The 22669-nt window shown below is 36.7% G+C and overlaps 1 long non-coding RNA gene across 1 annotated transcript; it reads right to left on the bottom strand.

Annotated features, from left to right (window-relative positions):
* Positions 1 to 1456: 1456 nt before the first annotated feature.
* Positions 1457 to 4522, bottom strand: LOC140231043 (uncharacterized). The gene is made up of 4 exons (XR_011901425.1): positions 4361 to 4522; positions 3426 to 3521; positions 2653 to 2762; positions 1457 to 1888 (listed from the first exon to the last, which is right to left on the bottom strand). It is a non-coding gene; the product is annotated as an uncharacterized lncRNA (long non-coding RNA).
* Positions 4523 to 22669: the final 18147 nt, after the last annotated feature.

The raw sequence follows: 22669 nt of genomic DNA on the forward strand, positions 1-22669 counted from the left end.
TGACGAAAATTCACTGTTTCTGTCATTGACGTCTGAAACATGATGTTATTCCCGGTTGAATAACTTCAGAATAGTGATCAGTTAGATATACGAGGATTTGGGCCTGGGGCATAATTGCGTTTTAATGAAAGACTGGAAATTTCAAAATTTTATGTACAAACTATGTGGTAAGTTGTGAAGGAATAACATGCTCACTTTTTCCATTTGCATATTCATATTGACTGTTCAAGAACTGTTTCCCCCAAAATAGCGAAACTTCAAAATGTCATAACTTCCTTATTTTTCATCCGATTTCGATAAAATTAATGTATGCAGTTAAACTCGTAATATTTTACTCTTTCTTATCAAACTAACTTAAATTTGGACTGGATTTCCCCTTTAAATAGCATTTTAAAAGCTGTGAAATGTGTGATACGTTGTATACTAAATTTAATATTTTGTCTTATTTTGATAAAAACATTAATCAAAGCTGTGAAATGTATGATGGGGGTGTATACTGAATTCAACTTTTCTTTCTAACGAAAACAAATCATGCCTCAAACCATGGAGCTACTACGTGCTCAAACTGTGGCTTTTTGGTAGTAGGAAATTATAGGGGCTTTGTTTGTGTGAGTGTGTGTGTGATTGTATGTGTGTGTGTGTGTGTGTGTGTGCTTGTTCCACATTGAAAAGAGTGGAAAGACTCTTGTCATCTGTATGATCATGAAGCAGACCCCCGAGGAGATAGTCGAGCGTCTAACGCGTATGGAAGACTTTGTAGGTATGGTTACACAGAATATTTTGGCGGACCCTGGGGGCGCCACTGGGCGCATCGCTCTTTAATTTTTTTTTTTTTTATATATATAAAAGAAATTTAGAAAAGTTGAAATGGCCCCCCTCCCGCAATTTATTTTTATCTAAGCTAAACTCTCATTTGTGTCTTCGTTGAAATTTTCTCTTAACCTGGAGCGTCTGTTGATAATTATCAGTTTGGTAATTACATGTACACCGTAAGATACTACAGCATGCACACACAAACACGCACACATACATACATACACACACACACACACACACACACACACTCGCCAACATGAACTTGACTTTATACTCGTGTGCTTCGGGCCGAATCTTGCAACAACTGTTCAATTCTCTTGTGGAAATAAAACCTACACCGTCTCTTCATTTCGTTATCTGACAGACATACAATGTGAGTACACATACACACACACACACACACACCAACGTGAATTTGACTTTACTCGTACACATTTGGTATAATCTGTCGACAAAACATTCATTTGTACCTTTTCAAAATAAACCTAAAACACCATATCATTGTTTTAATTTCCTGACAGCCGTATAAACACACACACACACACACACACACACATCCCAAGTAGTGCTTTCATTGCAACTATCACACCAAGTTTAAATCATTTATACACACGTAAAAAGAATATATCATTCAGACCAATTTTTGCAATGTTTTGGGTGTTGGTTGGTTGTTTATTTCTTTACGTATTCACAAGTGTGTTCAGAAAAGTGAATTATCAGAAACGAAATGGTTTTTTTTAACCATATGATGGTCCTATTAGAATTCAAATACTGGTGCAATTTACCACTTACTCAAATAAGTTTTTAGAAACAAAATTAGAGATATTCACAATACTTAAGAGAAATATTTCCAATCCACCCTACTTTTATTTTTGGTTTATATATTTAAAAAAATAGTTTACTGTTAATACAGTTCATACAAAATAATTTTTACATTATTCACATGACTATAATACAACAAAAAACTTGTCCAATAAGATAACTGGCGGTCAGATTATCTCCAATGCCGGCTACCATCTTCGTTGAAGATGAGCTTGACCAGACTGCTCAGGAGGTCCGTCGATGGCCATATCTGCACATGATAAAGAAAAAGGGAGAAGACATAACAATATATCTGTCAAAACAGGATCGATTATGTAACTCTACCATGTTTGATTACATATCACTTTGGAAAATGAAGTTACAAAACGGGGCACTTTTTATAAAGTTTAAATCTACCTTGGTGAATCATGCGAAATCTTAGGAATACTTTAATCCTTCCACATTCATTAAATATGGCACTACAAAGTATTTGTCAGAAAAGATTTTATTAGGTATTTGATTTTCAGTGGAAGCTCTTAAGGTCGGAAACGTTTTCAAAATGGAAGAGAAAAGACAGCTTAACATCCAAGAGTCTGTCACTATTGAAATTCTGTTGGGCAAGTCTGGAAATCACGCTCATGTTACATGCTCCGATAACCATGTTGCTAATTTTCAGCACGTAATCTTTATGGCTCATATTATCACTGTTTAGATTTGGCCGGTTTACACCACGGGTTTACACCAAGTATTTGAATGTAAAATGCAAGAAGTTGGACTCTGGGGTCCACTGAATTCCTTCCACCAAGTTTTAAGCTTATGTATCCTCCATCACAGAACACACACACTTCTCGCGGTACTCGTGGCCTTGCTACCACAGCCCCGCGCCACAGCCAAGTTAGGGAAATACACACATCTAAAAGGGGGGAGTAACTTTTCCAAACTATTCTTAATGGTAGCCTATCAATGATACTTCAATATATGAAACAGCAAATGTATACAAAATAAAAAGAATGATCAAATGCTTCATTTCCATACCTGACGGGTAATCCTCCTTCGCCATGTTACCGAGGACAGGATTTAACACGTGCAGCTTCCAGAAGGACATTTGCAGTCTGGGCCACAGTCACAGCAGGTGCATGCAGAGCCTGGAGGGGAAAGGGGGCGGTATCGGTAAGCTTGCTTCGTATGATCAAGGAGGTACTAGGCGAGCTCGCCTAGTACCTCCTTGGTAAGATTCATCATTGGCTGTAGCAGCACAAGGCTTCTTTTTTCCATCTTCAAACACAATTTCTCAGGTTTACCTTTAATCTATGTCAGATTAATACATTAATTTTCTTCTTCACTGCCTTACGTTGTGATGTTGCATGATTTCTTAAACTCCATGAAAAATCTAATTGCAAGGTGATGATTTACAAAGTCGATATTCATAAGCTCAAACTGCGTCAGTTCAGAAGTGTCAAAAGCAATACGACGAATGTATACAAGAATATGAACACAAAGCAAAGTGCAAATACAGTTCTGGTCTCATTTTCAAATGCACATTTTTGGAATGCGTTAACAAATAGACTTGTACGTGGGCCTACGGATGGTATTTTTACAACAGTGCGTAGTTGCGACACGATGTACAAATGTAACATTTCAGATATCATGTTTTGTATGCACAACTTAAATCAATCAAAAAGGAAAAAATACCCTATCCTTTATGAATGTGAGCTGTAATTTCACATATCAATTGGCGTAAATCATATGAAATGAATTTACTGTTATAGTAGATACTCGGGTGTAAGAAAAGCTTGATGCCAACTTACTTGTACATGTTCCACACGCACACTGTCCACTAGTACAGCAACTGCCAGTCTCACAGCAAGCTTTTCCTTGGCAACCAGTACAGTTCTTGCTTCCCTCTGTAAATATGCGAATGAATCAAGAAAAATCAAATTATTGAGTTAAGGTAACGCTGAAAAACACGATTCTACATTAGGCCTACACTCTTTTCAAAACACTTAAACCAATATACCTGTACGTGGTGTTATTGCCATTGCACATGTGTGATTTTCTTAACCACGCTCAAAACTCCTCCCCTCATGAATAAACATACTGTAATCATGTGCGTGAACACACATCCCTGAATTCACGGCGTCATTCATGTTATACATTTAATACCTTCCTGTATACGTTGTCAGGTTGTGCAAAGTCGCAATACTGACGAACAAATCTCTTGCTCGATCCTCCGTTACAGGTAATTACAACCTCAAGCGTTCTTGTGACCAAAACATCGATATATTCACTAAAATTCTAAGGTCATGAATGCGTTACTCACTGTACAATGGCCTTAATCAAGAATTGAAGCTCTGATATTCGAGCCACTACAAATAAAAGAAAACTAAGTACACCGTCATGACCTGGCGTTCTCCATGACTAGATACTCTATAGCATAAACTACTAAGGACTGCGTACATGTTACGTCCCTGATTTACATTTTCTACAACTTATCGAAAGCCGCATAGTAAATCAAATTGTAATTAAAATGTACAGGGCGCTATTTTGTGAAGAGATATATTGATTATGCAATAGTTGATTTCTATATATTCTATCATGATAAGTCTATGGCAGCCTGAGTGGTAAGGGAAATTACAGTCGATTATATCTTTGGAACGGGCCCAGGCTTATGATTAGTCTACACGAAATCAAAATGAATTTCAGTGTGGCTGTGCCACAGTAACAAAGACTTATTGTTACTTACCCTTGCAGCTGCAGCATGTACACTTTGAGTCAGGCATGGTGAAGAGTTTCGATGATTACTTCAGTGGTCTGTCGGTAAAAGTTTCTTGGTAGCGTTTTGCTCCTCGTAGTTTCGTCGTCTTCGTAGATTTATTCTCTTCGTATCAGTGTGTCGTCTGCCTGACTGTCGGTGAATAGTGTCCACGGTTGGAATGTGGAGCATTTATAGGCTTTTTTCGCCGAGAATTGCACTCGGTACATCACCTGTAAAGCCATTACCAAAGGTACTTGAATTTGGCTCGTGTGCAAACCAGGTGATTGTAAAAATATTGACGACGGCACGACTGTCAATTCGCACGGCACGGAACACGTGCAAAAAATAGGGCTCGATCTATAGTCTACGAACTAGACAGTGATATACCGCTCTTGCCTCAAACACTGGACAGCAATGGACTGCAACTGTATTTTCTGTGATTAATTAGGACCTAGACGCAGACTGTGTAACATGGGATTATTATTCCATTGACAACGAAGGACTTGACAACTTGACAACGACCGTCTCGTTTATGTGCTCTCTTATTGATGAGGATCCATTTGCCCACTTTGGAACTGTTGACTGTCACATGTCAACAGAACATATTATAGGCCAGGCTGAGGCTGCTACTTTTTAAAACAGTAAAAAAGCCCTCCAAATATGCAAAAATGAAATAAAAAAAAGACGTTTTGGAATATGATTTTAAGTGACACTATAGTATGGATCGCTTTGTAGCTATATTTCGTATAGGATTAACATCGTCGTTAATGAACTACATCCCCTGAACTGCAAACTTCTTCTCGAACATTTATCTCTTACATTTTTCTCATTTTTTGTATTCAAAAGCTCAGTGGAAAACTACATTCTTCTCATCATTATCATTTAGTGGTTGTGCAACAAAATTATTCGAGGGTGAAGTTATCGTTTAGTAGGTACAATATTGTCCGAACCTGAATTACATGATGATACCTGTGATATAGTATGCCATAGAAAGCATAAGTCAGTGATGTGATAAGATCATCTCCTCATAAACACAGCAGAGTATAACCTGGAATGTTTTCCTAGTTGAGTTTTGTATACAGATTGTGTTTTAGAAGAATTTTGGTTAAAATTCACCCCCAATTAGCACGAAAGAAAGCAAAACTATAATATTTACATTTTCAATTGAAAAAGATTAATATCTTCCTTCATAGCATCAGCATCAAGAAATTGAGGGTGTTCCCCCCCCCCCCCCCCCATAGTAGCAGAGAGCCTCAAGAGGGGGAAGGGGTCACTAGGAGGGGCAGGGTTTTTTTTTTTTTTTTTTTTTTTTGGGGGGGGGGGGGGGTTCCACAGGCGAGTGGTATCTATACAGGCAGGGAGGTGGGAACACCACCACCCTGATTCAAGTTGTTGATATGGGGTCTGGAAAGTCGATGGCTGGCGGCCAACTTAACAAAGCAGAACAGGAAATGTTTGTCTGTTTAGTTCTGTTTAGTCAATGTCGCAGGAAGACGCTTTGACAAAAAAAAAAAAAGAACGCAATTAATGTGGACTGAGGACAGGCGTTGGTGTCTCTGTCAAATTGACGCTTTCTCTAAATAAACCATTATGTTAACAGGTTAATAGGCCTAACGTTTTCAACCAAAGATAGCCATGAGGCAAAAATAATTGGTACTAGAGGTTGATGCACTATAGGAGAACCATATGGAAACGTTGATTCAAACAGTACTTGTATATATATGTATATATATATATATATATATATATAGATATATATATATATATATATATATATATATAATTGTGGTTGTAAGGCAAGAGAATGTCAGAGTTCAGCAAAAGGATAATTCCTGTCCCATCGATAAATAATCAACTTTATTACATTAAAGTTGACGCGTGTCTTGTATTCATCTTAAATGACCCATTTAATTAGCTTTAGGAATCTGATTTTTGAGATTTACAGAATTTCCCCTCAATTTTCCAATGAACTATATATAGAGAAATACACTCGCTTGCAAGTGTCAAGTTCCGTAAGTTGGTTAAATCATGTGTTCAGTCAGCAATTTGAGTGTACCTCCATTTCCACCTCTTTGAAAGTCAAATAGTTGGTCTCTGCCTGTACACATCATTGCTATTTTCCAAGTTGCATTTTGTTAGGATAATCACTTGTAAGAGATATTTGATTATTAAAAACGTATCTTTTCACTCTTTGGACACTTTGCGGTCTGAATAGAAAACTAGTCAGATCTCTCCGCCCACGACGAAAAGAGCATGGGTAATGCATATTCATAAGGCCACTCAGTCGAAGTGTGTGCTAGGCCACAGAACTCTTACGTAAGAGTTCTGTGTGCTAGGCGCAGATTTTTTTTTTTCACGTTTGTATACTCGCACATCTACTCTGCTCTCCGCCCTTTGCATTGTTTACCAGTGTGAAGCGTGCGTGCGGTGCGGTTCTTTGCAACGGGTACTATTTGTAAACTCAAGTAATGCACTCGTGACGTAGAGCCTGGTGCAAACATTGTGTAGACTGCGAACTGTGCTAAGTTTGAAACGTGGGGCTGTGATTGCTTGCCTAACCTAGTGTATCATACCTCCGTGATTATACAGTACTAAAGAGAGAATAATAAGCATTTCCTCAATAGACGATTATTAGCTGTCGTCAACTAACGTGAACTTGATCCTGTGCCTGCAGGTGCAAACAGTATGGTCTATGAAATTGTGGTGTTTGAAGCGTGGCGTTGTAATCGTCTGAACATCATTTGAACAGTGATATTAGAGAATGATATTTTCGTGTAAAATATCTCCGTCTTCGTTCACCAGAAATGAGAGGGTAAAAAGGCTGCTACTTCAGATCACACATTTCATTGAAAATAGTTCACGACAGGAAGTTAATTAGATTTTAACACAAAATATGGCACGATATAATATACATTTAGACATTAATATCACTCAGGGTACTATGTATTTTATATAACCGAATATTAGTGTCAACGACGTGGGCAGCCAACAAATTTGGTGTTTAACAATCTCACAGGAATTTTCACACTAAACTTCATAAAGTTATGATTTCAATCAATAAATTAGCACTTGCATTTCCTTCCATCCTTGTTTAAGGCTAATCGTAATTATATTACGAATATCCGATACAATCAATGACAAGTTTATGCACTCCTACTATTTTAATAGCTGTTGCTTGTTTGTATGATTTTACCCTTTAGCCAGTCAACTTCAAAATATTTTGCAAAGATGTATTTATCTGCAAAAAGGGCAAATGAGAATCTATTGATTTCTGGTGGTTTTGATTCCGTAGTCACTGAAAATTGATTCTTAAATCCCCCCTTCGGTAAACAAACACGAACAGTTTAAAGTATAAGACTAAACAATTTTGTTTAGTCTATATTTTGTATATGTACTGAACACGTCATTAGTTCCTAGAACGTGTTAAAAAAAATGCCGTGTGCGATGATAACTTTTTTTGCACACGGTCAATTCTTTGAAACAATACACTTTTGCAGACTGTGTAATACTTGTCGTGTGTGTAATACTTGTCGTGTGTACAGGCGTAGCTGTGTGTGAGGTGTGCGAAAAAAAAGAGCAAACCACTTTTTTTTTGCACTTGGTAAAATGCCAAGTGCACAATCTTGCCGCTTTCGTGCGAAGTTTTGTACACTGCTCCATGGAAAATTCCCTCACCAAATCTGATATACTTTTTCTATGGTTGAACTTTCGATCTGTTCATGACCCCATTAGGGATGAGAAACGTCAACATCTGTACAGCGAAAATTATTATGTAAGATACGCTGAAGATACCTTTGTTTCAGGTTTGTTTCATTTGTTTAGGTTTATGTATGTGGGTTTCAGAAGAAACAGGTGTAATATCTAATATGTCGTGGATGTATGTGTCATTTATATAAGGAATTAATGAAAATAATGAGTGTTGTTTTATTATCTTTTGTGTTTCATTTTGATTTAGGAATGTGTGCTCTATACGTGAGTGTAATTATGTATGCCACTTGATTCATGAATATTTTTCATTTTATGGACGATAAATGAAATGCGATAGAATGAAATGAAATGAATTTAAATGAAATTAAATAATGTCATTGTCTCGTGTCGGCATGGTCGGTTTGATTATCTCCAAAATGACAACGAGACTTGTTGTGTAAATTTGCAGATGACAGTACGTGTCTCAGCCATTATCTGATTTTTGTTTGGGGTGACGATAACAAATAATTCACGCACTTTTGAGTCATATTTTGTCAGTGGTTACAGATATGCGGCAGTTGACCTTCTTTTAGTACGATGTTCAGTACCACGTGTATTATGAGCTGATTCGAACAAAAAAAAAAAAAGCAACTAGGTCTGAGGAAGTGAGGCAAACATAATTATAAAATGTTTATTTCGTCCAAAGCGGACATTTAATGAGAGGATGATGGACTTTATGTTTTGCATGCAGCAAACAGTAGTTACATTGGTCGCAGCCATAGCACACAGGCTGAATTTCTTCAAGTGGTGACACCATCAACTCAAAACCGCTCCCTCTGGTGTATACACGATTTGAATGATAAATACCATGACAATGCTAATCAACAAACAATCAAACATAACTTACACAAGGAAACTGTCAGCAGTTTTTCTTTAATTAATTATTGTCAACCCATCAAAAGAGATAGGTTGCCATTTTGGATTAAGTTTAATATCTAGTGTGTTATGTAGAAGATCTTTTCCAAGAACATCGACTACTAGTAGCTACACAATAGGAATCGAATTTACACTCGAACATTATATTTTATACTACTGCATACTGACCCACGTTTGATTCTTACCCGTTTGTTTCTCCATTTTTTGATAGGACCTACATCAATCAATACCCGTATATACATGATATATCAGTTAGCCATTCTATACGGCCATTGATCCATTCATTCCGTTTATTGGTATACTCATTCACCTTGCAGGTTTCCAGAAGGTTTATGTATGAGTGCGTGCCTGTTGTGATATAGACAGCGCCTTAAATGTTACTCAGGCACCTTGTTTATTTCATAGCTCATCCTCATCAGTAAGACACTTGATAAATGCACCGAAGTATGAAAAGCTGGAAGTTATGTTAGTAACACCTTCTTTACGTCACAGGAGCCCCCTGCATGCACGCACCCAGAGTGACGATGTGACGTTCGCCATTTTGGTTCTGTGAACCCAGACGTATGCGATTCTACTGTATCCTACACTGCAACGACGCCATTCACGGCTACATAAAGGGACTGTCAGTCCTGTGCACGGCTGGCTAGGTATTTAAGGGAAGCTTAATGAATATTCAGTCATTGGACTAAACGCCAATTTAGGCACAATAGGCCACAGAATAATGCACGCGATTAGGTAATCGCTAGGTGGAAGTTGGTCAATGACAAACAACAAAACGCACTGCATAGGCGCGGTTCAGAGGACATTGAAATTCAAGGGCAACTCTAGCCGCAATTAACTGTGTTTAAGAGGGAGAAAATACCAATTACATGATTAGCCAAATGGCTAAACGAAAGCTGAATGTATATTCACAAAAAAAAAGACGACAATCAACAACGCATAGACTCAGTCCTCAAAATATAGGACAGGATCTTGATCAACCACAACCCGGAAACGCCATACTGCCATGGAAGCTGCAGTAGTTAAGTGTAGATACTGCGTTTGGCAGTTACGGAAAAGTAGCTTTCCAAACATTTTTTTTTTTCAAAAATCTGAATATGTCATATGAAGAAGGATTGTCCACTGACTACATTTATGCAAAAAAGTGAAAATCGACAAAAATGTCAGATACTGCGTTTTTCCTTGGGGGGGGGGGGGGGAGCTGGAGGGGAAAATCATGAAGTTCACCCCTTACACAGAGTAGGCATAAGACGTCAGCAGTTCCTCGCAAGTCAAAAGCTGACGATAACTCATAATAATGTTTACAAATGACTTTTCGACATTTCTTCTCGCGATTAGTCTGAAACATACTTCATTTCTGACTATCAAACCTTCGGAATAACGAACCCTCTTTCATTATGGGATCAATAAATCTTTGAGATAACAAATCCTACTTCATTTTCTTTTTTCTTTTTCTTTTTCTTTTCATTTCACACATGCATGTTCACACGCATGTTTTTTTTTTTGTTTTTTTTTCATTTCCAATCAAACACAGGTAATACACTTTGACATGATTACATTATATTGGAACATAGTAATACACATTGGTTCTTAATATTTTCGGACCCCGGTTTAGGACATACAAAAAAAAAAAATCAAGTTGGACGAAATTTGGGTGTTTCGGCAAACGAACATCGCCAGTTTTAAGTCTGGATGGTGATTGGATAAACCTAGGTTGTACCTTAATGTAATCGCAGATCATACAAAAACTGTTACCAAAATGGAAAATACATTTTATAAACAGCGACAGGATCCTCCCGGGAAAAAAAAAAATCAAAACGGGGTCACTTCTTCTCCCCTCCCCAACGCCTCCAAAGTAAGCAGTAAATTTGAATGTCCGAAGTTAGGCCAGATTGTTTTTTTAATGAATTGGGACTGTCGGTAACTCAGAAAGATGTTCATATCAATCTGTATATTGGCATCTGCACGTGACATGAAATCTTGACATGTATACTTACATGTAAATATCATAACAACGAACAAAAAGCAATAAACCAATAAATCGGTTTTGTAATGTATTGAGATATCATGCATGCTTTGTTCACAAAAGTGGAACTTAACAACCACACAGCTTACCGAAGACTTGCCCTACCTAGCAACAACTGAGTGACTTCCTGTTTTTAGTACTTAATGGAAGGGAGATGGTGATTGAAAAGCTTCATTACTAGGCTGTAGAGAAAGAAACATCAATTAATTGTAATGAATTACAGAAACGGTCAATTACAATATCACATGCATCCATTATATATCACTTAAAAATTCATGCATGTGACAGCGTTTGCTCCATGCACTTCCAAAAGAAAATTGAAACTTAAAACGACTATAGGTATGAAATCTATTATTTTGTCAGGTACGCTGACTCTCTATCCCACAACCTCCACTATCAGAGAAGCAAAGGAAATCCCTACCACTGTGGAAGGACGTGGACTGGTTAAACGCGGTCATCTTCTGTGGAAAAACCCCAGAAAAACAGGAAAGCAATAAAACATTGAAACAATCGCGTTTTTGTCTTTATTCTTATATATCTCATTGGGTATTTCACAGAAAGTGCGTACAACTCTTAGAATCCCTATAATACTGTTTTCATTTCTTTTTCTGAATAAGGTTAGAAAGGATATTAACCCCTATGGCATTGCTGTTTTTAATCCAACGTATAGAAGTGATAAAAAGAAAAAGTAAATGTATGTGAATATTGACGCAAAAAAAAAAAAAATATTCAGTTAATAAATTGAACGATCAAAGCAATAGACAGGAAATAAGCATGTACATTTCAGTCCTCAAATTAATCCCCTCGCCGAAGAAACTATAGAGTGCTCTATATGATTCTGTTTCAATCAAAATGAAGACGAACTGCTTTCACACTTGAACTGTTCGCATTTTTTTTTGTCTTGATATATTGTATGTACAAAATTGAATATCCTTCTGCTCTTTTGATAATTCATTATTGTGAAGTCATGGAAAATAGTTTGAAAGATGATATACGAACTGCTTTTTTTAGTACCCTTTAAACAAAAGTGACGTCACGGTATTGTGAGGAAAGATTCCCCTGAGCCAGAGTTTAAGTTAAGTCAAAAATGTCCAGGACTCGGTGGCATGGCACGACAGCAATGCCCATGTATTTTTATGCCCACATAGTAAATTGTGCAAGAATGACTTCGATCGTGATTGCTATACTCACTTTAAGGTTGATTGATTGATTGATTGATTGATTGATTGATTGATTGATTGATTGATTGATTGATTGATTGATTAGTCTTGTTTTCACAGGGTGGCTCCATCAGTGAGTTGAACACTGTTGTTCGTGGAGGCCCTGTATATAAATATTGGCAATACGCTCATGTATTCATAAACATTAAAACATCATATCAAGCATAGAACAAAAATAAGATACATAACATGTATAATGAAACAGTACAATGTACATATCTAATCATACGTGTGTATACAGTATTTCTGATGGCTGGTAACATCACGCTACCTCCCTCCTCTACGAAAAAATAAATCATGCTAATCATACTTGATATCCTGTAATCATATTCTGTACTTACATGAATATATATATATATATATATATATATATATATATATATATACGTGTGTGTATATACATATATATATATATATATATATATATATATATATATATATATGTATGTATATATATATATATATATATATATATATATATAGAGAGAGAGAGAGAGAAATATATTGTCAATGAAAATAATGTGAAATGGGCAAAGTAGTTCAGCATAAAGTATGTCTGACAGCAGGGTAAACCAATTCATTTTGTTTCCATCATGACACTGCCAAAAGCTTCAACTTTCTTATCTGTAAAATTCCGTAAAATGTTCTTTATCCGCTCCGGAATTTTCAGACATCTGTGAGTCTAATCCAAGGAAATGTAGTCTCTCTCTCTCTCTCTCTCTCTCTCTGCTTTTTAAAGGAACGTAACATCTTTTACCGTAGTATAACACCAGTTTCCAGTCTCGGAAAACCTTGTGAAGAGTCCCACACTCATCAACCAAGATTATTGATGACTGGTAATTACATGTGTTACTATTATTTACGTTGTTTGTTTTTTTTTTAATCTAGCTTTAGAGACAATGTGTAATGTGCTATACAGTGCTCAAAATTATCCATTGCATATTTTATCGACTATATTGTAAATGATGCCTTCCGCTGTCTCTGTATGTTTGTCTGTGATATGTGCACAATGTACATTATGTATGTGTGTATGTATGTGTATGCATGTATTTTATTATGTGTGCATCCACGCACGCATGCATCAATGTCGCATTGAGATTCAAACATTGCTATAGGTGAATATATCGAGAGGTCAACAAGCTGAGTAATAGATTCATCAGCCTCATTACATGCGTTATATACAGCTTCGAAACGATGTCCAATTCCTCATACACACTTTTTTTTTGTTGCGTTTCCACCTGTTTATTGTGTCACTGTATAATGATAATCATTATTTTTTACCTACATGGTTGTAAGTCAGCTTTCAATAGATCATAGTACGCCTCTCACTGGAGAGAGACGGGTATGACCGCGTCTACATTATGCGAGAGTCACACACGGCCGGATTTCGTACCGGGTTCATAAGGAATTAAAACCGCATCGTCCCGGTTCGAGCCGTAGAGACCCGCATTGACCCGCATCGTAACCACTGATCTCCCCTCTACGGGAGATCAGTGATCGTAACCCGTGTCAATTCCTGATAGATTCCGAGGGCTATACGATACGGTGGTGAAAAATTTTTGGTCATGTTCAAAATTGTCTCACGGATTTCAATTCCGTATTCATATCCGAATTGACCCGGTTCGAACCACATTGACTCGCATCGACCCGCTGCAACCCGCAGCGTAAAACCGTATGGACCCTTGCCGTATACCACATTGCCTTCATGCAACGGATGATGACAAGGATAACATCCGGGTCGGTACAGGTCGAAGCGGGTTGTTACGGGTCAATAGGGGTCAAAAAGGATTCAGTTAAGGATTTTAAAGCGGATTTTTATACGGTTCAATACGGGTCAATGCGGGTCTCTACGGCTCGAACCTTGACGATACGGTTTTAATTCCTTATGGTTCTGGTTCGAAATCCGGCCGTGTGTGACTGTAGCATAAATTGCCCTCCATTCTGGGACTAATCCGGCTCATTTTCACCCGGATCAAATCCGTTTTGTGACCGGCCGTGTGTGACTCTATAGCATAAGTTTTCAATAGACCGGTTTGGTTATGCGTTCAAATTCTGCGCTTGCTTTGTTCACAATGGTCATGTTACCCTTAGCAAACCACAAAGCTCGCCTGAGGCTTGCCCTGCCTAGCAACAACTATATATGTGAGTTCCTGTCTAAGGGGAAGCTGGTACTAGGTATCAGTGAAACAGCTCGTTACGAGGCTGTATATCATTGAGGAAAATAAAATAATCCATGAATTGAAGGGGTCGGTGCATTATAGTGCTAACCCACACAATGTTCATTTTGAGATAATCTCTTTTGAAAGTTTGAAAAAATCCATAAATCAGGTTAATGACTCGAGAAGGCCAATTTTTTCGTATATGAACCCTTACATACTCGAGATTGAATAGTGTCTTGGGGAAATTTACTACCCTGATATTTTGGTGGATTCCAGGGGATTTTTCAAGTCACATTTTGAATTTGTGGCTTAGCACTTTATTGCAGCCAAATCTGTCATGTATACAAATACTCTTTATTCTTTGAAAACTCACAAAATATCAATATCTCTTCGCTCAAAATGGAAAATTAAAGTAATATTTGACTTTCCCGCCTTTGTGACGTGAAATTAAAACAAGATATACTTGTTTTTAACTGTCTGTGTTGTATAATCTGTGTGAATTATGAAGACAAACTTTGCATATATTTCAGACGCACACACGCGCACAGAATCAATCATATACGCATAAAGACATCTTGAATGTGGACATTAAACAATATTTCAACAATTCAAATTTTAAAAGACAAAGCATTCAGTGTCACAAGAATAATAATTATGATTTGTCGGGGGGGGGGGGGGAGGTTATATCTCATTGAAGATTTTACATCTTCCGTGTACCTAAAAGCAGGGAAAGAGTCTCTTATCCAGCATGATGCATATAACTTATTTTAAATTTACAGTATCTAGATCAGAGAAAAAAAAAATCTTAAGTAAAATGGTACATATCAACATTATTCCAGAGATTATCATGTCTTTTGTTAAAGGGAATAAGATACCATAAAATAGACATTAAGGCCTTGTTTAGCTAGATTGGTTTTCTTGTTTAGGGTATCAAAATCACCAATAGTACTCTAAAATCCTTCTTTGTATGACAACGAATTTACAAAAAAAAAAATAGTGTTGTATGAGAATTATGTACATGCCTCAATGAATCCCCCTCCCCCATGTTCGTTGGTAAATGCAGACTGTGTGAAACTATGCAGGAAAGTTCTTATCATAAAATGAATGACTGACTCTTAATGGCAAAAAATCCATGAAAAGAACCTTTATAAAAAATTGGGAAAAAAATCTTTTTGGAAGTCTGAACACTTATAAATTTCGGATAGACCATACATGCCGAAATACAATGTGCCGAATAAGACCAAAATAGATGGTAGGCACCTAACTGCCAATTATACGTATTATACCAAGTTGGTGTGTTTATACACATACATTTTACCCCATATGCACGTTTTCAGACTACATTTGCATCATGAAGATCATTTAGGAACAAGAAAAAAATATTCTCATGTCAAAGCTGTTACGGTGACAAAAAACATACACGACAAAGTGAAAAATCTAAGCTTTCAATAGTTTTATCAATCACAAATATCCAAATTAATTTCAAGGAAACTTTCTTTTCTGTAAATCAATCTTGAAAACAACCCTGTGAAAAAAATAACTCTGAAATTTGTAACAGAATACAGCAAATACCTTTTCTTTCCAACATGGAGACTTCTTCATAAAAACTCATGATAAATACCGAGTTTAAAGGGTAAATTCAGTAGTAGGAAAAGGAGCTATTGACTCACAATTAGCTTGCGTAAAAAAAAAAACACTATGTTTACTATCAGCATTAATGCTTTAAATTCGGCTTTCATTGCTTTCAAGGTTTATAGATTCAAATTGAGAAACCGTAGAGGTATCAACAGCGTGGAACTATGAATTTTATACGACAGCGTTTAGATTTGAAAAATAATGTTTGCACTTATATCATATACGTAACATCCTTTCAAAGGATGTTAAACATGTAAGTATCGTGTCTCGGCTATGTAAGACTCTACAGGGAAGCACAGCTGTGTTGACAGAGGCAGGATTTTTTTTTTTTTTAAATTTGAGATAAATCGATATTAAAACAGCATTTTGTTCTCATCCATTTTCTTCTACCTATAGCTAATCCCCCTGAATATGGCTGTGAAAGCATAGCAAAGTTGCATTTTATTCAAAAGAAGTTACAAATTAATCAATGACAATTTCAAATGTTATTAAACTAGTGATCTAATCCTGTAAGAATAACTAACAGATATTAGGCACATGTCCAAATATCCATCTATCCGTACAATTTCTTTTTACCCATATGAACGTTTTCAGATCACACTTGCATCGGGAAAAAAATAAATCATAGATTTAGAGACAATACACTTATTACAATAAGCCATTTCGATGAAAAAAATCATACATTACAAATGAAGATTTATATTTTCAATATATTTCATCACTTATTTAACTTCTAATTAATTTTGAGGAAGCCTTCCTTTTGAAGCGAAATGTCAGCATGAATAAAGTGCTAACCCACTAATGAAACTTTAAGGTGCTGGGACAGACCATTAACGTTGATTAATTTTCTTATAGGTCATAATGCACAATTTTAAAATACTCCTAAAACCAGTGATTGTGGTATTTTCCTGTTAAGTTCAACAAAAATAAAAAAACTGGCGAAAAATGTCATGATCAGTAGAATTAGCATGAAAATAGTGCTAACCGCAACAGTACAAAAATTAATAAAAATACTCATCAAATGCTTAAAAATGTCATTAATTTTTATCTCATCTCCATTTTCATAACTGGCAGAAGAGTACAAGTTATGTGATGAATCAGAATCACTCATTTTTGTAGATGAAAAAGTTTCCTTACTGTTCAGATTTAGATATTTTTATGACACCCTTCTGTCTGCTACCATGGAGGTCGCCATCTTGAAAAGTGTGGCTTAGCATTATATTCCTGCTCATAAGATGTGATTAATTTTCGGGGCAAAAAGATGCCTCCATTAAAAACCCACTTATTGCTTAAATTTCAAGATGATATTTTTAGGGATTATAGAGCAGTGATTCAGGATGGTGTAAATGCATGTAACTAATTTTTCACCAAAGTGTGGGTTAACACTATAATGCACCGACCCCTTCAATTGTATACATTGCAGAAATGTTCCATTCTCGGGCTGCAAATTTTTGCTTTGAGTTTTACTTTAAGGTAAACATTGTGTCCTCAAAACAACAAAAGTAAATTGAAAAGACTCTCCTTTTTCTTGGGATTTTAACCACTCCATGCATTAGAAGTTTGGGCGACGAAAGTTTCAAGCATGTCATTATTACAACCACAACCTACAGACAATGTTGATTATTAGAGCGATAATGATAAACGGTGGATGGTTTTCCTAATTGATATCAACTTTTTGTTGCTTTCTCCATTGTGTTCACATACTTGCCAGGGGCGCTTTTCAGGAACAGTTCTGTACTTCAAGATTCAAGGGAATTTGCACAATATTTACCTTTGTTACTATCATCAATTCATTATCGTTGTTTTATTCTTCTTCTTACTTTCCTTTGTCCTTGTTTGAGACTATAAATGAGATACAAGAGAAGGAAATCTTATTTCATGATTTTTTCATTCATGTCTCCCATTGCATTTATTGCTCTGCGGATATCAATGTTTATCAATGATGTATGTAATATTTCTTTTCTCAATCTCACAGAAAACTTCTCTTTTGATACGTGGATGATACAGCTATCTTTTGCAAAGGTATTTGAATGAAAAGTACGACAGGAGTCGCTCCAGAATGAATTGAATAAGCTGACAGACTGGTTCAGAATAGATGGTATGGAAATGAATGCAAATAAGCTAAAATTATGGTTTTTGGATCACGTCGGAAAATACGTCGCCATTCATTGATGTTAAATGCACACGGTCAGTTTTTGGAGTCAATAACAAATTACAAAATATGTTTAGGAGTCACTCTCTAACAAAATCTTGCCTAGTGTCTGTACATACATGAAGCTATAAAAAGAATATCCCTGATGCTTTCAGTGATAGTAACTTTTTATTTTTTTTTCCTTTTTCCAATTCTGTATCTCTTTATGACGTATGCGGTTAGCTTTTAATCAGGTAGTGAGAAGTGTTTACACGTTGTTGTTTTCTGTTTCGTGTTTGTGTGACGTTTGTTGAATAACAACGAACGTGTTCACTTATGCGTAAATTTTCCCTCAGTATTATCCTACCAGGTCGATACCCAATTAAATTGTATTTAATATGGAATATAATGCTTTGACTTTTATTGAAATCTTCTATGAAAAATATAAGCAGGAAAAAGTGTTCCTTTTTTGTTGCTAAGTGTATATTATTGGTTTTCATTCCCCTTTAAGCAGGATGTAAATTCTGGCTCGTATTCGAGGATCAACCGTAAGACATGTACGAGACAGGCGCGTTTCCGCCGACAGCGACGGTGAGTCATGGGGCTCCGAAGACTCACAGAGGGCTGTCCCCCTACATGAGAGGGGAAAACAGCTTTGTTAATGTGTACCTGTTTAAGCTACTACTAAAGTAAGCATAGCGCCATCACAAAACAAAACAAAACAAAACAAAACAGATGAAAACCTGACACGGGACAGTTGAGTACAAACTGCCAATTCAAACTCATGAAATTCTTCCGTCGAGATGTTTTCATTGCAACCGTTGACAATTGCCCTACATCGACGTAAAAAAGCACTGAATTGATCAATGTTTTAGTAGTAGCCATGATAAAAGATCATGGGCGTACATACTCTAGCAGGATTCGAACCTACGACCTCCTGATCACCGGACAGACGTCATCTCCACTAGACCACCGAGCTGTCAACAGTTGCAATGAAAACATCTCGACGGAAGAATTTCATGAATTTTAATGATTACGCAGTACCCGCTGGATGCTATAAGGATTAGAACCAACAGTTGATGTCGGGCAAAGCTCGGTGGTCTAGTAGAGATGACGCCTGTCCGGTGATCAGGAGGTCGTAGGTTCGAATCCTGCTCGAGTGTGTAGGCCCATGATTTTTTTTTATCATGGCTAGTACTAAAACACTGATCAATTCAATGCTTATTTACGTCGATGTAGAGCAATTTGTCAACATCAGTTGCAATGAAAATGCCAATTCATTATCATTAAATATGTATGTAATATTATTTCGCAATGATTTTCATGCTTTCATTGGAATTAAATTAATGGATGATGTATACATCTACGATACGAATTGCCTTTTCAAAGGTGTAATGATAAACTCGACACTCAAGCCGGAGTTGAAGTGCCCCATTGCTAACATCTACCGTTGAGGGCGCAAAGGTGTCAGGTACAATGCACTTGTTTGGATGAACTCGAATGGAGTGCTAAGTATACCACAGATTATATTTTTATTTATTTTATTTGCGTACATTTTATTGACATTAACGCAATGCTTTCATTCAAATAAACGATTGGACAGAAGCTTCAAGTTCGTAACAAATAAAACTGAATTATGATGAAATGAACTAAGGCAATGAATTCTTTTATGCATATAGCTATACATCTACTAAAAGAACCCCCCTGCGTATTCAAGTTGATTCTTTCAAAGACAATGTAAGTCAAACATAATATTATGCAAGTGAACTTTCATTCAGACAATAAGAAATTAATATCTAATGGTGGGAAAAAGATGTGAGTTGTGTGACGTTGAACTTTATATGAAAGATACAAAGTTTCACAGTTGTGGTTTTCTTTTGTGTGTGTGTGTTTTTGTTGTGTTTTTTTATTTTCACCCGGAGTGCAAACTACTTTCTAACGTCCAAAATTGATAAAGCCCAAAGAAGCCGGGCCAGAATACACTACTATAAGGTATAGGAAGGGATCCGGAGGCTGCTGCCGCTACACATTTCCTCCCTCCCCCCTTCTCTCTCTCTCTCTCTCTCTCTCTCTCCGTCTCTCTCCATTTCTGGAAGGTCCGTAGAGTGGTCTGAAGCACGAGTTCATATTTGCAGCTATATAGACCTGGAAAGCAAATACTCTCCTTGCTTTTAGCCCACTCCGGCTGCTACCAAAGTCGGTGGGCTGTGAGAATGATTCCATATAAGTGGGGCTTTGTTTGATGCGTCCAACCTTAAGGAAGGTTACTCGTTGTCGTCTTTGCTTTAGACCCAAAAATATCCCTTTCTTTCCCGGGCCCTCCAGACGATCGGTAGGCACTGCTAATGATGGCTTCTATTGTGAGATTGCACTCGATATCACGCATTGCCTACGTGATTCTTAAATGCAGTTCTTCTTCTTCTTCTTCTTCTTCTTCTTCTTCTTCTTCTTCTTTTGCTTTTTGTCCTCCTCTTTCTCCTCCTTCTATTCCTTCGTCCTCTTCTTCATAATTATTATCTTCTTCCTCATCTTTTCAAACTCCAGTTATTATAATTATTCTGTTTCGGCTGTCAGCAAATTGACGCTTTACCAACGTTGCCATCGGATAATACAGAAATACACAAGACGCCTAATGTGCGAGTATAATCATGGAGCATGTTGTGATTCTCTCGAGAAAAATATAAACAAACAGACACACACGCACATGCACACACCACGTACAAACAAACATCATATGTCGTATATATATATATATATATATATATATATATATATATTATATATATATATAATTTATATATATTTGTGTGTATATATATATATATTGTTATTATTATGCTATAAGACTTCCGTCAAGGAAGACAAGACAATAATAATTGATAAAACTTCGATGTGCAGATATTGGTAAGACATGCAGTCATAATGTCACGTTTTCTCTCTGAATGCTTGTCAACAATAAAGTCATGCTATTCCAAGAAATACAAAAGGATGGACTCAACTCACTACTGATACACTCCAACGTCATGCCGTTGCATCCTTTGTATATCATATTTTGCTATCTGTCACCTGCGGAAGTATATGATTTTTTTTTAAGGTTTATACATCCACTTTCTCTGCTTGAGACTGATCAGTGTAGTATATCACATCGGTACCGATTTCTTCTTTTCTTTTGGTACATCACCGATGTATTACAGATATGAGGGTCATATAAAGTGGCAAAGTTTGAAACAGAGTAGTTTAAATGTGTCTATTGTTCACGTGTCCGGAAAAGCAATAATCCACACAGCCCTGACAAAGTTCATGGACATGTGTCTCCGTATAAACAAACTTTGTAAGGGAAATAATAAAATATAGCAGTGATATAACACGCGATCAATGCCAGGTAATTTTCCATTGACTATCAATAGGCTCCCTCGAAGGGACAATGCAATATACTTATTACTAGTTATTGTAGACTAATAATTTGTGGACTAAAAGTATAAAATGAAAGCGCCTTTCCTTCTAAATTTGTATCAGAACAGAAAATGCCGTAAAGATATGTGAGAAAGAAATGAAGACATGTATTTGAGTCAATAACAGCATCAACTGTCTTGAATTTCTTTGGAAATGTGACTGTAAAGACAAATATTCTGCACTATGATATGTTTGAGCAAAATCAGCATTTATTCATACCTTCGACAAATCGGATAGAAGTGAAATGTCTTCACCATCTGGTGCAGCCGTGTGAAATGTTTACTTTCAAGAATCACATTCCAGCGGCTTGGGGTGTCCAAATAGCGCTTCCATGACATTTCCTCCTGCGACAATTTCTCCTATGAAATATCTCCACACTATCTATAAGCCAAACATAAAACATACCGACAAACATAACCCTAACCATAATCCTTATAATCATCACATCAATATATTAAAACCTAAGACCCTATCACAATCCTTAGAGGAAATAAGACCAGAGCAATTTTCTCAGGAGAAAAAATGTCGTGCCACCTAAAATAACGATGCAAATAACGTCAGTATGCACACGTACGAAAATTAATGTACAGTACGAAAATTAATTAGGCCTACATCTGAGTTGAGAAGGAGACTAAAAGCAAAAAGCAAAAAAAAGTAGTTCCCAGATGTAATTCAGTTGAAGCACATTTCCGCTGTACAAAATGATGCACAGGACAGAGTGGATCAGTGAGAAGTGGATGCGCGAGTTTAACTTTGGAACTATTTAAAACCACGGACGCAGCGAGTGGGTTTTAGACTGTTCCAAAGTTAAACGAGAGCATCCAATTCTCACTGATCCACGAAATACGCCTGTGCATCATTCGTTTTACAAAAATAATAGGCCCGTAAATTCAGGAAATTCATTTTTTCCACATCTTGCGTCCGGTACACCTACAACATTGTACAAGGCTTGAGCCATGCGTTCGGAATTTACCAGAAGCATGGCTCAATGTGGATCAGTAAAAATGAACGCATGATAACTGACCAATCAGATTGCAGAGATTCCACAGC

Source organism: Diadema setosum, chromosome 7, assembly GCF_964275005.1.
Source record: "Diadema setosum chromosome 7, eeDiaSeto1, whole genome shotgun sequence".
Taxonomy (NCBI): Eukaryota; Metazoa; Echinodermata; class Echinoidea; order Diadematoida; family Diadematidae; genus Diadema; species Diadema setosum.